At 30.9% G+C, this 17,852-nt stretch overlaps 1 pseudogene; it reads right to left on the bottom strand.

Moving 5' to 3' along the window:
* Positions 1-704: 704 nt before the first annotated feature.
* Positions 705-835, bottom strand: LOC145252957 (U2 spliceosomal RNA; annotated as a pseudogene).
* Between the last annotated feature and the right edge of the window lie 17,017 nt (positions 836-17,852).

Raw genomic sequence — 17,852 nt, 5'->3', positions numbered from 1 at the left:
AAAAATAGTATAAAAAATAAAACTTGTAAAAATAATTTTAAAGAAAACAATATAAGAATCTATCAAAATTTTAACATAAATCGAAAGAAAAAGAAAGACTGACGTAGAAATTGCATTTCGTTTAATCCGCTTTATAGCGCATAAATAAACAATAATTTGCTGAAGGAATTTTTTCAAATCATTGACACAAATCTTCCAAATAGAACTAATATAGGAAAACTCATAAACTGAAATAATGTTAAATTATCTTTTTCTACAACCACTAATTTACTGAAAACTATAATACGTTCTTATCAGTGGCAAAATAGACAAAGAGATTAATGAAAGAGATTTCTTGACTAATCAAAACATTGAAGGGAATTCACTTTGCAACTGTAGAAATATTGACGAATATCCGTTAAAAGGTAAATGTCTTATTTCTAATATACTAGATAAATGTGGAGTAATAGATAATAATAGAACCAGAACATATATTGACGTAGATTTAAAGATTGATTTTACAACACTAGCAGTTAATAATAAGGAAACAACATCATTAGCAAATTAGATAAGAGAATTAAGAAAGAATAAAATTGAATGCAAATGGAAATGGTCTATACTTGGAAGTGCTAGTAAATACTCTCCAAATAAGCCTGGCTGATGTAATCTTTGCAGAATTATCATATAACAATATATAAAGAAAGCTTTATTAACAAACGACAGAAAAAAATTGTCTTAAAAAAATTGTCTTAGTCGTAAAGGATTTCTCTTCCACTGAGAGAGAATAAATTGGAATGTAGAATCCTGAAGAACAGATACTACACTTTGATCTTAGCCAAAAGGCCAAGAAAGACAAATCATGTTTATTAGTTTTGCCTCAACAACGACACCAATTTTTTTTTTTTTTTTTTTTTTTTTTTGGTGATAAGGTTTATTTGGAATATTCCACTTTCCTTTTTTAGGGATGCACAGCATGATAACAGACGGAGCGATAAGCGTAATAATAATAATAATAATAATAATAATAATAATAATAATAATAATAATAATAATAATAATAATAATAATAATAATGCATAATAATGCATAATAATGCATAATAATAATAATATTGCGTAATAATAATAATGATGATATTGCATCATAATAATAATAATAATAATAATAATAATAATAATATTGCATAATAATAATAATAATAATAATAGTAATAATAATAATGCATAATAATAATAGTAATAATAGTAATAATAATAATGATATTGCATGATAATAATAATAATAATAATAATAATAATAATAATAATAATAATAATAATAATAATAATAATAATAATAATAATAATAATAATAATAAAAATATGAAAGAAAAGAAGGAACAGAATATTGGGCAAAAGACAAAAAAGAAGAAAGATGGATAATACAACATTTAACGGAAAAAGGCTAAACGAAAAATCAATATTCCCGATGGCAGAAAAAGTAAAAGATTTGAGAGGGGGATATGGGTAGTGAGCTGATATGGTGGTGGTTATGGTTATAGACGAATTGAACGAGGTGATGGCGGGTGAAGAAGAGAAAAAAGAAAAGAAAAGTTTCCAATAATTGTGGGAAAGTCGTGACGCTACTTTCAAGTGCTGCGTGGAAAAATGGAAAATAACATTTTTTTTAGTTTGTTTGGGTATGTTGTTGTTGTTGTTGTTGTTGTTGTCGTCGTTGGAGAAACTCGATTTTAGGGGAAGCAAAAATGTTAGTGCACGCATGCATTTTTAGACCCTATTGACATCAGATGCGGGTATTAAACACCAATAAGTGTTTTTTTTTTTTATGTGCGTGCACAGACGCCAACACATAGTCCGGCGTAAACAAATTTGGCGGCATATTTCGGTTCCTTTATTGTTATTTTCATTTTATATTTGTTGACGGAAAAGTCTCGTGCGTTCGCATAGATAAAAATGTGCTCTTCATTATATAATGCATACTAGAAATACTCGTGGAAATCTATGGGCAGTATGAAGATCAATGCGACGAAAATAAAGGTACATACAGACGGATTCCCACATCCCGAGAGAATACCCGTTTCTCTTAATTCTCCGTTTGCGAAGATTGAAAGTTTCAGGGACATCTACTCAATCTTCACCGCTGCTGAGTACGGTAATTATAAGTCTATCTTCTATGCTCTTTTATGAAAAACGCTTGAGACAAGGCATGAAGCCATTTGATGTTAGGAGCTAACAAAAACGAAAGATGATTATAGTTAAGATATGAGATGACGATTTGTTTTAGTCTTGAAATGACTCAGATTATAGGAAGGAGAAAAACAGTCGGCAGGAAGAAAGTTTCACAAGTTTGCAGTTCTTGGAAAGAAGCTACTGGAATAAGAATCTGTATTACAATGTGGCATGAAAACAGCAATTGGTGGAGACCACTAGAATTACTAGTCAGACGAGCTAGAACAAAGGAAGCAGATAATAGATGAAACAATTCTGAAGAACACGTGCCATAATAGGCATTTATTGTTTTTTAATTGAGACTAGCTATATCATATCATCTAGGTTACAGAATCGAAAGGTTTAAGGTCTGACTCCGAAACCAACTTCAACTCCAACTTCTAGAATTTTAGAGTATCCTAACTGATTCTTGCTCCCGCAATTCTTAGAAACCAGACTGCGATTTCGACTCGACCAAAATCCCTGATTCCGATATCAACACTAAATTCGCAATCCTGTTTACAAACTTACCTATTATCCAAGTTTCTTTTGTTAGGGAAGTTAAACTTTAGCAGCAGGACCTCCTCATAAAACGTCGACGGTGTCTTGAACACAGCATCCATCTAGATATCATTGAATTCATCATACAACCTCACATAAACCTGGGGGGGCTATGGTTGACAATAACAACGCGGACTGGCAGCCTGAGTATACAAAGTTCGAATCCAGTCGATTACATAGGACCACTTTCACTTATAGATGTTGCCAACCTTTACCTGGTCTCTCTTATAAGTACCTAATTCTAGAAAGAATCGGAAAACCATTGTAAACAACACAATCAAGCCATTTAAAAACATCTGTTCTTTTTGCTGAATCATACAAATTTGCTTTTTATATAGACTTTTTCCGAGTAGGAATAAGCGAAGAAGAAACGTTGTATTGAATTAACAAAGAACATGTGGAAATCATTTCTGGATCTCGCGATGATTAAACCGCAATTAATCTGTAACCTAAACAAAATTAGCGTCAGACTTCTAGGTATGGGCAAAAATGGCCGAATAAATATAGGGGGACCTAGTTTTGAAAGCCGATTTATCATATTTTTTTTTGTAGGTTTCTGGCACTTTTTGATGGTATTTGAAAGATTAGAGATTAAAGTTAATTTCTTAAAGGAAAAAAATATTTGTACACGTGAAAAAAAAAGTTATGAAAAATGTTTTCACGGCGAGCTAACCAATCCAGCTAAATTTTGAAGTTAAATAAATTCATTTTAAAAATCCTTAAAATATAAATATTATTTTTTAATGATAATTAGTAAAGTAAAGTCCTAAGATATTGAATTAAATTAAAAAAAACACCTTGTTTATACAAAATATAGCTTAATTAGCCCTCAAAAAGCAAGTAATTATGCCGTTTGCCAAAACGAAACCGATAAAAGTTTGTAAATACGATTATTTCAGCCAATCGAAACGCTGTTTCAAAATGAAGTCATGATAGTAAAAGGAGGTAGGGGTGTCAGATTTCTTCCCCCCCCCAGACGTGCATCCGTACATTCCTATTCTGAACGTTTGTATCAATTTTTATCATTTTTTTATTTAATTATGTTTTATGTTCCTATTTTTAAATTATATTTTTTATTATTGTTCGAGATTATATAAAACTTATGTTACGCCAAAAGTTTCACATTCTTGCGAGCAAGAAAATTATTAAAATCTTGCATATAAAAATTATGGGAAATTTTTAAAAAATCTGTAATTTAAAAAAAAATCTGTAATTTTAAAAAAATCTGTAATTTAAAAAAAAGTAGAAATATTTTTGTTATTATAATTGTGTGTGTGAAAATATTAAATAAACAATGCTTAATTCAATGATAATATCGGTATTCGAGAAATTCATTTTTCTTCGAGTTATATCGAATTCATTAATACAGACTTTTGGGGGCTTTTTTTGTAATGTTTTTTTTTTTAATTGTTATAATTTACGATGCTTTATTTACATAAAAAAGCAAAAATAAATTCTTGCATTTTTTTACTGCAGAAAACCATAAATTTAATAAAGGTATTTTGTTTAAACAAAATAATACATTTACACTAAGATTTAAATAAAAATAATTCATTATATTTTATGATCATTATTTGATAAATACTGAAAATTTCATTAAAATTGGTTAATTTTCTGATTTTAATGAATTTTTAAGTAAAGAGAGGGTCAAAATGTTTATACATTTTGATCATCGGCATTCATTTTGCCCGTACCTACAAACTGCTGACCTTGGATAGCAGGTATATGCGTTGAGGTGAAGCAGCATGCATCCGGCTAAACTCTTCAAAATGGAAGTTGTTTATCTTCCTTTCACGTCAGGGTGATGTGACACAAGGATAAGAAAGTGGTATTAAAGAGCCAGTGCCCTAGAGGAAGAACACTTTGACCTGCAAAAACTGCCTGGGAAGCTCCATTGATATTCCTTTGTGAGGGCATTAACAATGAGCTAACCCCTTCTTAATGAGAGAAAGCAAAGCTTGGAAGGGTGACATATAAGAACTACACAGAACTAACAACATACCGCAGTCAACAGAGAAAAGATCATTTTAAAAATAGCCTAGACTTTGTAAACTTTCGTGCTGAGGGAAAAAAATCTCTGAAACCGGGTCAATTACAAGTGGTAGTCTGTAGTTGGAATTTATTACACACATAATTTGATAAAATAGATTTTAATGTCATTATTTGCATATAATTATGTTGAAGGAAAGAATATGTTATAGTTCGGTGTTGGTTCTATGCTGATATTACGTTTCTTATGGTTTAATAACAAACCAAAAATGATCAATGAACGAAGTATTAAACTTAATCAGATTTTACATTTCTGGATTTAGAGATGAGGATTTTTTATATTATCAGGTACCAATCGCTATATGTTGGATAAATGGGGTTATATACAAACGAATGTATATTTTTATATACACGTGTCTAAATTCATGTATCGTTTAGTTACATAAAATCATCTTCTAATGAACGTGTGTTAATTGTATTATTTGGATTCATCGGACTACTGTTTTCATCTTGAGTGTCATTTTCATAATGTTTTGGTGGATTTAACCTTCGACCTTATTCAGGTGTATCTTGTCGAACTCAGGAATGTTTCTGCCGAACTCGGGAATTTAGACGAAATTTCGTCCGCAAGGATCCGTGGCGCATTAATTAAAGTACTTGAAAAAATCAGTTGTAAAAAGTGATATTCTCCTGAAGGTGGAAGGTTCAATTCTCAATGTGGGCGACGAAAAATATAATTGCGAATTACTTAGGACCTCTATCCAGTCATGGTTGACAGAACAAGAGCATGCTACCTTCGTACAGTAAATGAAAGGTTCCGTTCGATATTCCGTTCAAATTCCCGCGTTCGACATAACCATTTCACGAGTTCGAAAAGATACTCTTAAAAAAGGTCGGAGGTTTCATGGACGGAAACGTTATGAAAATGACACTCAAGATGAGAGCAGTAGTCTGCTGAATCCAAATAATACGATTAAGCAGATTTATTAAATCGAATTTACATATGGGAAAATTATTGAGAAGCTGCTAGATGCGAAGTGATAATGTTTATACTTGCAAAGCACTTTGCTTATCCCCACACCGTCATGGTTGGCCACAATACAAATGTAAATAACTCACTTTTTTAGTTGCAATAAAGATAACCAATTTTTAGTATTCTGTTTACAACGTATTTTAAACTGATATCACGAATTATTCATAAAACTCGACAGAACGTCTTTAAGAACGAAATTTCATTGGGGGGGGGGGTAAAAATTATTAAAAATATAAAGGGGAGACATATTTTTATTATTCATGATTAAAAGTAAAAAAAGAAAATCAGGTGTCTTTATGTTAAACTAGCATGGGTACTCGGTGTTGCCTGGGTTGACATGAAGTTCCGTTTGAAACATGCCTGCTATACTAATTATTTTCATCATGGGTAACATGGATACCTCATAACAATTTCAAAAATAAAAGAACTCAGCGCTAAAAAGAAGTATCTGATACCCTCCCCACCAGATATTTCGGCAGGATGGATCACTGTCCTAAGAAAACTCACGATTTTGTGAACCTAAAAAAATAACGTTTATCAACATTAATGTGTGCGTTTATTTTTTATTTTGGTAAATGTGTAGTTTAGCGGCGTAAATTATTTGCCCAACAAAAATTTATAAAAACTATCTATTTTATATAAAACGCATTGTTAGACCCAAAGGCTGAAATAAAACCAAAAAAAATCATTTTTATTTTTTTTTTTTATCATTTATATTTATCATTCGAGGCCGCTGTATTGATTTTAAAATGTGGCCTTTCTAAGGTTTGGCAGATTGGCCTTTTGAAGCTTTTTCATGAACTATGTTTTTAGCCGCCATATTTTTTTGTAATAAAAGAGCGTAAAAAAGGCCAAAGTTGGCCTTAAAAAGGTCAATCTGTCAAACCTAAAAAAAATGCCAAATTTTAAACGTGTATAGTCTAATAAATATGATAAAAAACATAAAAATGATTTTTTTTTTTTTTTTTTTTTAGCCTTTGGGTCTAATAATGTTTTATATAAAAATAAATGTTTTTATAATTTTTTTCTGTCAAATAATTTACGTTGCTAAACTACACATTTTTTTTTTTTTACACAGTGATCACCACTTATCAAGGCCCGGAAGCCACTCAGGGATAAGGGTTATTGCAAGTACATTGCGTTAATGTGGAGATTTGATGAAGTGTTTACTTACGGGGGCGGTTCATTAGGAATTTGTTAACGTTGGACTTGAACACATCCAAGAATTTTTTGTAAGGGTACTTTTCTTACTGGCTTTTATTTTTGTAAATAAAGGAAATTTTCGATTTGATTTTTTTTGGGGGGGTGCTTTTCGATTTGCTTTTTATTTATCGTTTTATGTTTTTTATGTTACCCCCCCCCCCCCCCAAAAAAAAAAAAATTGAATTTTTCATATTTTGGGGGTTGTTTTGTTTATTAAATTGTTAGGTGAAAGTAGAGAATGGTCGGATAAAAAATAATTAAATTTATTGTTATTTTATGTTTCCAATGTAATTCTCCCCCCACCACCACCACCACCAGAAAAAATTACCGATTTCGGTATAGCCGTTTAAGAAATAAAATAAAACAAACATTTTTTTCGTAAGTGTTTTTTTTTTTTGTTGTTTCTTTAAATATTAAAAAAAACAATAAAAACCAAACATTTTCCTATCTACATGGAATTCTTTTTCCAGCTAGAAAGTTATTGAAATTTTATTTGGCGAACGTTTGTTTTTTATGTATAGCATCTAGGGGCAAATAACTCTAAAAAAGTTTTAAAAAACGGTCGCTGTTGGAAATAATAATTCCAAATCCGTTAAATTAAGTATATTATCAATATAATTGTTGTTTAAAGTTTATTAAATAACTATTTTAAATAGAATACTTAAAACAATTCTCTCGCTAAAACATCAACTAAGATACCGCTATTTAGTAAAATCGATTTTTCTTAATGTCATATGCAAATAATATGATCTCTCAATTGTATACTTTTGCAAGAATCATACTATACATAGAAATAAATGAAAGATTAAAGTAAGGAAAGTTTTGTATATTCATCAAATTGTGAACAAACAAACAGACTGGAATACGAATTTATATATATATATACAGGGATTTCTTTATCTTCTCCCTTTAAAATATAATAGAAAAAGTGATGTGCTTAGATACGATTGCCTTAATTTTTATTTATATTTTAGGTAGTATATTAGCTCTTAAAATGCAATAATTTTGTATATTTTTAATTAATTAGCTTTTACGTTTCTCTGCCCTCAGTTTGAACAGATAGCGCACTGATATGATCATTTTTATGAGAGTTTTCTAAGCCTTACTACTTCTGTGCTAGCTCATGATAAATTGGAAGCGAATGTTTTGTTTGTGACACTATCTCTAGAAAACCGCCGTACAAGGCTAATGGACGCTTTCTATCCAGCTTTTGGTTGGTTGGTTGGTTGGTTGGTTGGTTGGTTTTGTTTTACGGCATATCAACCCTTTTCGGGTTATTTAATGCCGAATCCAATTATTTTGAAGAAAAAGTTTTTAATAGAATATATTTGTTTTTTTTTTAAGTCGGTTTCTATTTAACCCATAGTTGGGACCGTAACAAGTACTACCACTCTGGATCAGAGTGGACCTGGAAGCAATGGCAATTAAGGAGTGGCTCCACACTCCCCAAAGCCCGCAAGCTGGGGCCTCACCATCTGATATAGTTTAAGGTCATATTCAGGACTCCAGTTATTGGATTTTAATCAGTTTCATTCTCTTACATTGATTGTCTTTACCACGGATGATGGGTTTCATGTACCTATTGTATGGTAACACTTTGGAAGAAAGCGAACAGACCCCACACGTTGCCGAATAATGATCAAGAAATTTACAATGCAGGAGCGTTGAGCTCCCTAGGGTATTATACATACCCGCATATCTAAATGCATATAACATTTAGTATTCCAAAATGATCACTCATCTGGTACTGGTCAGACTCAACGTAGCTTAACTTCAGCGATCTAACGAGAACCGCTGTATCAGTGTGATTATGTATGTCTAAAAACAAGTTAAAATAATTCCTTAAGATTTTAGTTGAAATAAGATAGTCTTTATTTAATTTAGAGTCATTCGATGTACATTGTTCAATATGTTTTTCTTTGAAATAAAAAAAACAGCTGATCAAAATGTCCGTTAGTAAAATGTCCGTTAGTAAAATGTCCGTTGGTAAAACATCAGTTGGCCAACACTTTTTGACTGAGTCTGACTCATCACCGATTGAGTCATGTTTTGTGTACAGAAAATAAAAAAATGAAGGATATCAAATATATTGATTTGTTTTGTCTTTTCCAGATGTGACTCAAATCAAGATTTAGATCGATTGGAAAATGACCTATTTTTTTTTCAATTTGTATTAACTGCGTACATACACACACGTACACACATATTTACATAGAAACATTCACCCAGGGATTTTTATGTATAGTGTATGCACACTTATACATATGTCTTGTATTCACAGTTACATGCGAGAAACACGCACATTCGTACACACATTCATGATTCCAGTAATGAGATAAGCTATCGAACTTATGAAAAAGAATTTCAAAAACTATTTGGCGCATATACCAAGTGTAAGACGGATAAAAACAATTACACTTAAAGGGTCGGTTAAAATATTAAAATGATCTCTCAGAAAGAAGTGTTTGGGATGGTGACTCAATGTCTCATCCAGTAGGATGCCCCATCACCAGAAAAAATAAAAGGATAAGAAAATTGAAAAAGTGAAAGAAATAAAAGCAACACACACAAAAAGTCATATATATATATATATATATATATATATATATATATATATATATATATATGCGAGGAGGAATTACAGAAGATCAGTACAATGTTGGTTCCGTAGAGTCAGGAATAAACAGAGGCTGATGAGAGTCCTGCACGAATGGCCAACTATAAGTCCACTTTGTTTGAATTTGAAAACGACGGTTCACATATAAATAAATGAATATATTACGCTCTGATATTTTTCTTAATAATTAAACACTCGACTGGGGTTCTCTCTCGCTAGCTTATATATATATATATATATATATATATATATATATATATATATATATATTCTATATATATATTCTATATATATATTAAATACAGCGGAGATACTTTACTTTATAATTCTTTTTTTATTTTTTCGATTTACCGTCTAATCTTTTTCATGTCAAAATCGAAAATATTGATGACAGTTCTATAGTTATCGCGAGGACTTTCGATTCGACTTCGAATCATCTCCAGGTGTTAATGAGGTGAAAGTGGGTAGGATAAAAAAAGTAGAAATAAAAAAAATGAAAAGTTAAATATAATAATAATTAATAATAATTTAATAATACCTGCCTGAATATATATATATATATATATATATATATATATATATATATATATAATATATAATATATATATATATATAATATAAAGCTGTATGTGTGTGGGGGGGTCACGAATAGGCTCCTATATGGTTGACTATTTTAAAAAACTGATTACATATAATGATAGAGGATGTATCGAGACACAGGAATGGTTATGTTTGATCTGTCAGAACGGTGATTCATTAAAATTGTGGGGTCTGCGTTCGCACCTGGTCCACAAAGTATGAAAATAAAAATTTGAAAATAACAAGAAAACGTTTACAAGTGTTTTTGATATAGATGGACATAAGAATACTTTGATAAGTATGTTTTTACTTAAATAAGGATGGTATAATAAAATTGCGGGGTTTGCGTTCGCGCCTGGCCTCCATAGAATGGAAATAGGCACAAACTTTAATAAAGACTTTTCATATCTATCTGCGTAAGTATACTTTGATAATTATGTTTCAGTTTGAAGAAATATGGTATAATAATATTATGGGGTGTTCGTTCGACCCTGACCTCCATAGAATGGAAATATGTTACAAAGTTTAACAGGGTTTTTTTTAATATAGATCCACAGAATATTGTGATAAGTGTTTCAGTGTGAACAGGTATGGTATAATAAATTATGGGGTTTATCTATTTTATTTTTATTTTCATCATATTTTGTATTTGTTTTGATACCCCCAAATTTACAACCCTTCCTTTTCATAACCTATCATACTTTCATAAATCTGAGTCCATTTTCTGAAGGCTGTTTTTGAACTCAGTCAACGACGGGTACTTTTGCTAGTAGTTATATATATATATATATATATATATATATATATATATATATATATATATATATATATATATATATAATCACACATTGTGGATATATTTATATATTTCTATCTACAAGATTAATTCCTAAACAAATTAACCGATCATTATGAATTTCGGAACACAGTTGTTAGGGGTAAGGAGGTGTAAGTTGGTATACGTTTAGTTTATTTTAGTTTTATGTAAAGGTGAAAAAGACACTTTAGAGGTCCTTCATGAAAATTTAAACCATGCGTATTAGATATTAAATAATAAATATTTGACAAATTTTTTGCTTCTTTGGAGTATTTGAAAATGGTTTTTATTGGGAATTTTCTACGTCATACAAAAGAGGGAATATTCAAGACCTTGAACATCATTGCTCTTTGAAGCATCGCCATCGGTAGTTGTCTTGTTTGTGTAAATGTCACCAAATGATCTCAGAATATGATTTGGCTAATCATCAATGAAAAATCAGGAAGGAGGTTGTCCTCAAAATAGCTCGACGTACGTCAGCGTTGATTTGGACCTCTATCCATCAGCAACTATTATATATATATATATATATATATATATATATATATATATATATATATATATATATATGTATATATATATATGATTTTAAATAAATAAAAGTGTAAATATATAAAATACTAATTATAGTAGGGGTGATAATAGTCAAATGGATTAATCGTACTCTTATAAATACAACACTGGTAAATTGAAAAATATATCCATTTTGAATTTGGAAACAAACGAATCTCACAGGTAAGGAAGACATTTTTTATAACATTAAAAGGCTAGTTCAATTAATTAAGAGTAGCAAACTAGATTTAATAAAATATGAAAATTTGTTCTTAAGATTAAGGGAGGTGGTGTTTGATCAACACTGCTAGGGAGCCATGATTTAATATACTGTTTTGTTTTTAAATCCCCGAAACAGTGTTTCATGGTAAACAACTGATGATCCTTTAAATTAACAATACTACTATAGTGAATTCGAGAGAGTAAATTGATGCATTGTTTGCGGGTGATTATATGATTTATTGACTAAATAGTTTTCTAACGAATGATAAAAAATATAAAAATTATATGGTTTGTATATAGTTCTAAAGGTTAAAAAAACTTCCAAAACTATATATATATGTGTGTGTGTGTGTGTGTGTGTGTGTGTGTGTGTGTGTGTGTGTGTGTGTGTGTGTGTGTGTGTGTGTGTGAGAGAGAGACGAGGGGGAGTTGCAAGATATTTCATAGCTAGCAAGCATTATTATTATTATTATTATTATTATTATTATTATTGTCGTTATTGTCATCAACTCACTAGGAATTCCAACAAAGGTCATCATCAGTGATTGCTTACAAACAATAACAGGTAATATTCTTGGAGTCTGAGTGACAAGTCTCTTATTACCTCTAATCCACCGCTTTCGATCACCATGGCAAATTGAGAATGGAATATGAGAATGAATGATGAATGATGTTCTACACTATCTAATATAATCGTTTAGAAATGACCGGGAAAAAATAAATGTGGGGTGGGAGTATCTTTGGGGGCTGTCTATACTGAAAACGTACATATAATAATCCTCATTTAATCCAAGCAATCTCGTGTATTTCTGCTAGTATGCAATAAATTATATGTTAAAAGGAATATAAGTTGTAAAATTAAATATCACCGCAGATACTAAGGATTATTACCGAAACCAGCACGTCTGCCAGTCGAGGTTAGTTGGAGCAACCCGGACGGTTTGGGTACATGGCGTCGATGGGTACTCATTGAGTTCTCTGTCTGTAGGCGGCGAGTATTATTTGTTTGCAATTACATGTGTTATTGTTGCTAATACACTTGTTTTCGCTGCTGGCGTACATCCTAACAACAGCGTCGATTTTATCAGTATTATTATAATGGTCATTAACCTCATCTTTGTTTTCCTTTCTTTTTAAACATGCTTATCACATTTGTCTCCCCTTTGATTTATTTAGCCTGCACATTTATCCTATAATACCCCTTCCCTCTCTATAATGCTTTCTCTATTACTCTCTTTATCTCTAGCACTCTCTCTCTCTCTCTCTCTCTCTCTCTCTCTCTCTCTCTCTCTCTACTTATCCTCCTTGCGTATCGTTTCCTCTACCCACATCTCTTTGCTCTCCCAAGCGCGCCAATCATCCGACATCATGTCGGACGTTTTACCCCACCCCTAAACTCTTTCTAAAAGCTGTCCCCCTCTCTCGTTCTTTATATTCTGCTATCTCTCAGACGCCATATTCCTAGGGGTGCGAAATGTTCAACAATAACAACCCCCGTCCCCTTTAGATCAAAGGAAAAAAAACGACTACGGTCACTGATGACCTTTTAAAATACTGGGATAACAAACGCTGAAGACACAAACAAACATGGAATAGGAGCCGGAAATAATAGAACCTCGTATGGAGTAAAAAACTGGTTTAAGAAAGTTAACCTTTGCATCATTAAACATGCACGCATGCATGCGCGAACATTATCTCTTATTCATTCAGAGTTTTTACACGAGCCAGTTCCATGGATCGCTCACTGGAAAAAAAAACAGGTGGCGTTCCCTAGAGTTCAAGTGACAACAAGTTTTTGCAGATTTCGCTCCTTTCAATCAATTAGAAATCACTTTGCATTCTCACAACAGCTGTTTACTATTGGATTCGCTTCTACAATGGCGTTTTACTTCCTTTGAAATTAGAGCTATAATAAGCATCCTCATGATCTCAGTACTTCTTGTGGCCTTTCAATCAATGTCTGCATGGTGTATTCTTTAAATTATTCTAGACCCTTTATGACAATTTTCTGTGGCATCAACCGATGCTTTGAGGATGGATAACTTATTTTCTTTTTCTTATCTTCTCTGACAGTTTCAGGTACCTTCTTTTTATGTACTATTCCTTCACTGTTCTTATTCGTGTTCTATATTAGTTTCTCTGTGGAATTAATCGGCGTTATCCGGTTTGTAAGTTGGTTCGCGCATTGTTGCATTGTTCTTAATTATTTCTGCTGCTTTTATCAGTGCAGTGTGAAATAAGCTTCATTAGTCATGTCGAACCCCTGACAATACCTCAGAAAGAGACTAGACTACAGCTGTGCACTAAACAGTTAGAGAATGCCCCTCTACTGACATGGTAATCGCCTTTTCTGAGACCCTCACTCCCGGTTCAGAAAGACTCAGATGCTTGAGAACAGAAATGGGTCGATAAAAAGTTGCTCTGGACAAATGAGGTTGCAAAACTGACCAAAGAGATTTCAGCTGTTTTCAGCATTACCACCTGTTATATAGTCGTCTACTATTATTATTATTATTATTATTATTATTATTATTATTATTATTATTATTATTAATAATAATAATAATAATAATAATAATAATAATAATAATAATAATAATAATAACTAGGAATGTTCACACAATTCATTTTCAGTGATTGCTGGCGGACAATAATCAGCAGCGTTTCCTTGATTATAAATGATAACAAGTGTCCCTAGAGTTCCAGCCAGTTCTGAAGTGATAGTCTTCTAGTATTTGAAACTCTGTGGAATAAGGAAATAATTCATTTTATCTTGTACTGGCAGGACCTGTGGAAATTACACAGCGGACTCTTTCATATGTAATATATTGATGATTGCATTCTGTAGATGTTCAGCGTAAATGGACACGCTTTGATATTACAGTAGCTCCTTTGTTAAAACTGCAAACGTATTTATCTAAGCTAGTAGGGATGCCCAGCGTAGCCCGGTCGTAAAATACGCTTGAATATGATATTTGAATTTAAGCAGATTTCGTCTATCTATCTATTTATCTATAAAAGTGAAATTGTCTGTGTGTCTGTCGGTGCGTGTACATTTCCCTACCAACTACTCTGTCAATTTTCAGTCTACAGACTCGAGATTTGATATAAGAGGTATTAAGATTTGGGAAAATCTTTTTAATCAGTTTTCGGCCAGAAATTTAGCTGTCAAGGGTTCAAAGTTCAACGATTTGACCTTTGAAAACTCTACCAAAATCCTCCGTCATTTTTGGGTCTAAACACTTGAAATTTTAGATGTGGGTTCCTTGGACATGGATCTAACTTCTTAACTTGATTTGAGCCAAAAACAGTAAATGTTAAGGGGTCAAAGTAAAACAATAAATGTTAAGAGGTCAAAGTTGAAAAAATATTGACTTCTCAGCTAATTTCAGGTCTAAACATTTGAAATTTTACATAAAGTGTATTCAGACATAGGGCAAACTTTTTTATCGGTTTTTGGCCGAGAATTTGGCTGTCAAGGGGTCAAAGTTCAAAAGATTTTACCTATAGTAAACTATTCAGCCAATTTTAGGTCTAAAAATTTGAAATTTAAATAAAGGGTATTCAGACATGCAGCAAGCTTTTTACTCAGTTTTGGGGCGAAAATTTGGCTGCCAGAAGGTCAAAGTTCAAAGAGTTGACCTTTGCAGACTCTACCTACCAAACTCCCCCGCCAATTTTGGGTTTAAACAATTGAAATTTTAGATGTAGGTTACCTGGATATGAGTCTTTTTAACATACATACATACATACATACATACATACATATATATATATATATATATATATATATATATATATATATGTACAAAAAGTTATGAACAGTCATACGGCCCCAGCAAAACCCGGCTGAACTGCTAGTATATATATATATATATATATATATATATATATATATATATATATATTGTCTGAGTATTATGTCATACATTTTCTTATTTTAAACGTATATGATTGAAAAGTTGCAGACTAACCTTTTTAAACTTATTCATTCCTAATAACCTTTTTGAGTCATTATTAAATTGTGCTTAAAGAAATATTCTTATTGAACGTTTATTTATTAACAATTTTAAAACTCGAGTAAACCGGGTAACCTTTACTAATGAACATTCAAAGTATCTATTCGTTGTCTTCAGGCTAACATGTTTAGGATTGCGCTCAAATAAACCACCCTTTTTGTCGAAATGAAAAACCTTTTCAGTCATTGAATCTCGAATAATGCCTTTAACTAAAATAAAAATCGTGACCTCTTAATTTCTCTTTAAGAAAAATTTTGTTTCTTTTAAAATCCGTCTTATTTAAAAGAAACTAAAATAGGATCCACTGCGATTGAAAAAGTCATCCATTTTGAGTTTTTTTTTTTTTTTTTGTAATTCTTTATTTACTGATAATAAAAAAATTCTTGCTTTGTTTTTATTTTATTTTATTTTTTATTTTTTTTACAATTACATGTTTTGAGTTTTTGCTATTTTATGGGCGTTTTAAACTCAGGTCAAGTAAAGTCTAATTTTATAAAAATCTTTAACATTTCGTCAACAACGACGTCAATCTGATGAATAACGTCGTTTTTTATACTATCATTTTTTGCCTATTATAATTAAATTAACATCATATCTTTTATGATTAAACTATAACATCATATTACCTGTTATGATTGAACTACACATCATATCATCCTTTATGATTAAACTATAACATCATGTCACCTTTTATGATTAAACTATTGCATCATATCACTTTTTATGATTAAACTATAACATCATATCACCTTTTATGATTAAACTATTGCATCATATCACCTTTTATGATTAAACTATAACATCATATCATCTTTTATGATTAAACTATAACATCATATCATCTTTTATTATTAAACTATAACATCATATCACCTTTTATGATTAAACTATTGCATCATATCACCCTTTATAATTAAGCTATAACATCATATCATCTTTTATGATTAAACTATAACATCATATCATCTTTTATGATCAAACTGTAGCATCATATCAATCTTTGCATTTATAATCAATTGTAAATGTTGGACTCAAATATGTACTTAGCATTAATTGAATTGGTACGGTGCTAATAGGCTGACATTAGTCTTTAATCCCTCGAAGGAATACTCGAAATTTCCCGGAAATAAATAGCAACTTCTTTGTAATCCTCCTATGACCTATTATAGCGTTTTTATTTTCATTTTTAATTTCAATAATTTTCAAATTATAAATAAAATACTGTAAAAATTCGTATTTCTTTTTCTAGCTGTCCAGTGCGAACTCAGACTCCATGATATTGTCCTAGTCAAAATGAAATAGACTTATCCAAGTATTCTGGGTAAGGAAGTTTTAGAATATATAAATTTTGTTTGGAATGATAAAATCGAGACTACTAATAAATTATTGGTTATTAATATCATTGAGAGCTTGGGGGTTATTTGTTACACACATTAAAGCCAGTGAAATTTGCAGACATTAAAACAAATCAATCTACTCTACTACATATCTGTTTTAAATGATGGTAACCGACCTAATATTTATTATTAGGCTAAACACATCAAAATTCCTGAGTAGAGGGAACGCACTTAATAGTTGATATATTTCCGATCTGTTCTTCTCATATTAAGAATGGTTTTCTAAATATAAACAATTTTATTTAGAAACTCATTCTTAACATGGGAAGTGGCTATGTTAACTATTCTCTTCTTTCACCATCTTATTTTTGCATGCTAATCATTAACTTTTTTCAATTGTTTATTCAAGTAGCATTCAGTCAACTAATAGCAAATGCATTTGCAAATGCATTGTCGAAAATGTCGGCTTTGTTTAAAAGAGAAATAAATTTTCAATCAATTAAATGAAAACATTAGAAAAAAAATATTTAGAAAGATCTATTCGTGTCATATACTCATCACTCATTGTATGATTTATTATGTTTTGGGAAAATACATACAGACATTACGCGAAGATTTTATAGTAATTCAAAGAAAAGCAGCAGCAAATATGTAAGTAAATGTTTTAAAAATTTAAAGAATTTGAATCTGAATCTGAATCGGGAATTTAGAACAGAATCTGTAATTGTATCGGAATC

This window comes from Euprymna scolopes, chromosome 29 (genome assembly GCF_053919585.1).
Source record: "Euprymna scolopes isolate OS-2025 chromosome 29, ASM5391958v1, whole genome shotgun sequence".
Taxonomy (NCBI): Eukaryota; Metazoa; Mollusca; class Cephalopoda; order Sepiida; family Sepiolidae; genus Euprymna; species Euprymna scolopes.
Note: the sequence above shows the minus strand (reverse complement) of the source record. Positions and strands in the feature narration are given on the sequence as shown.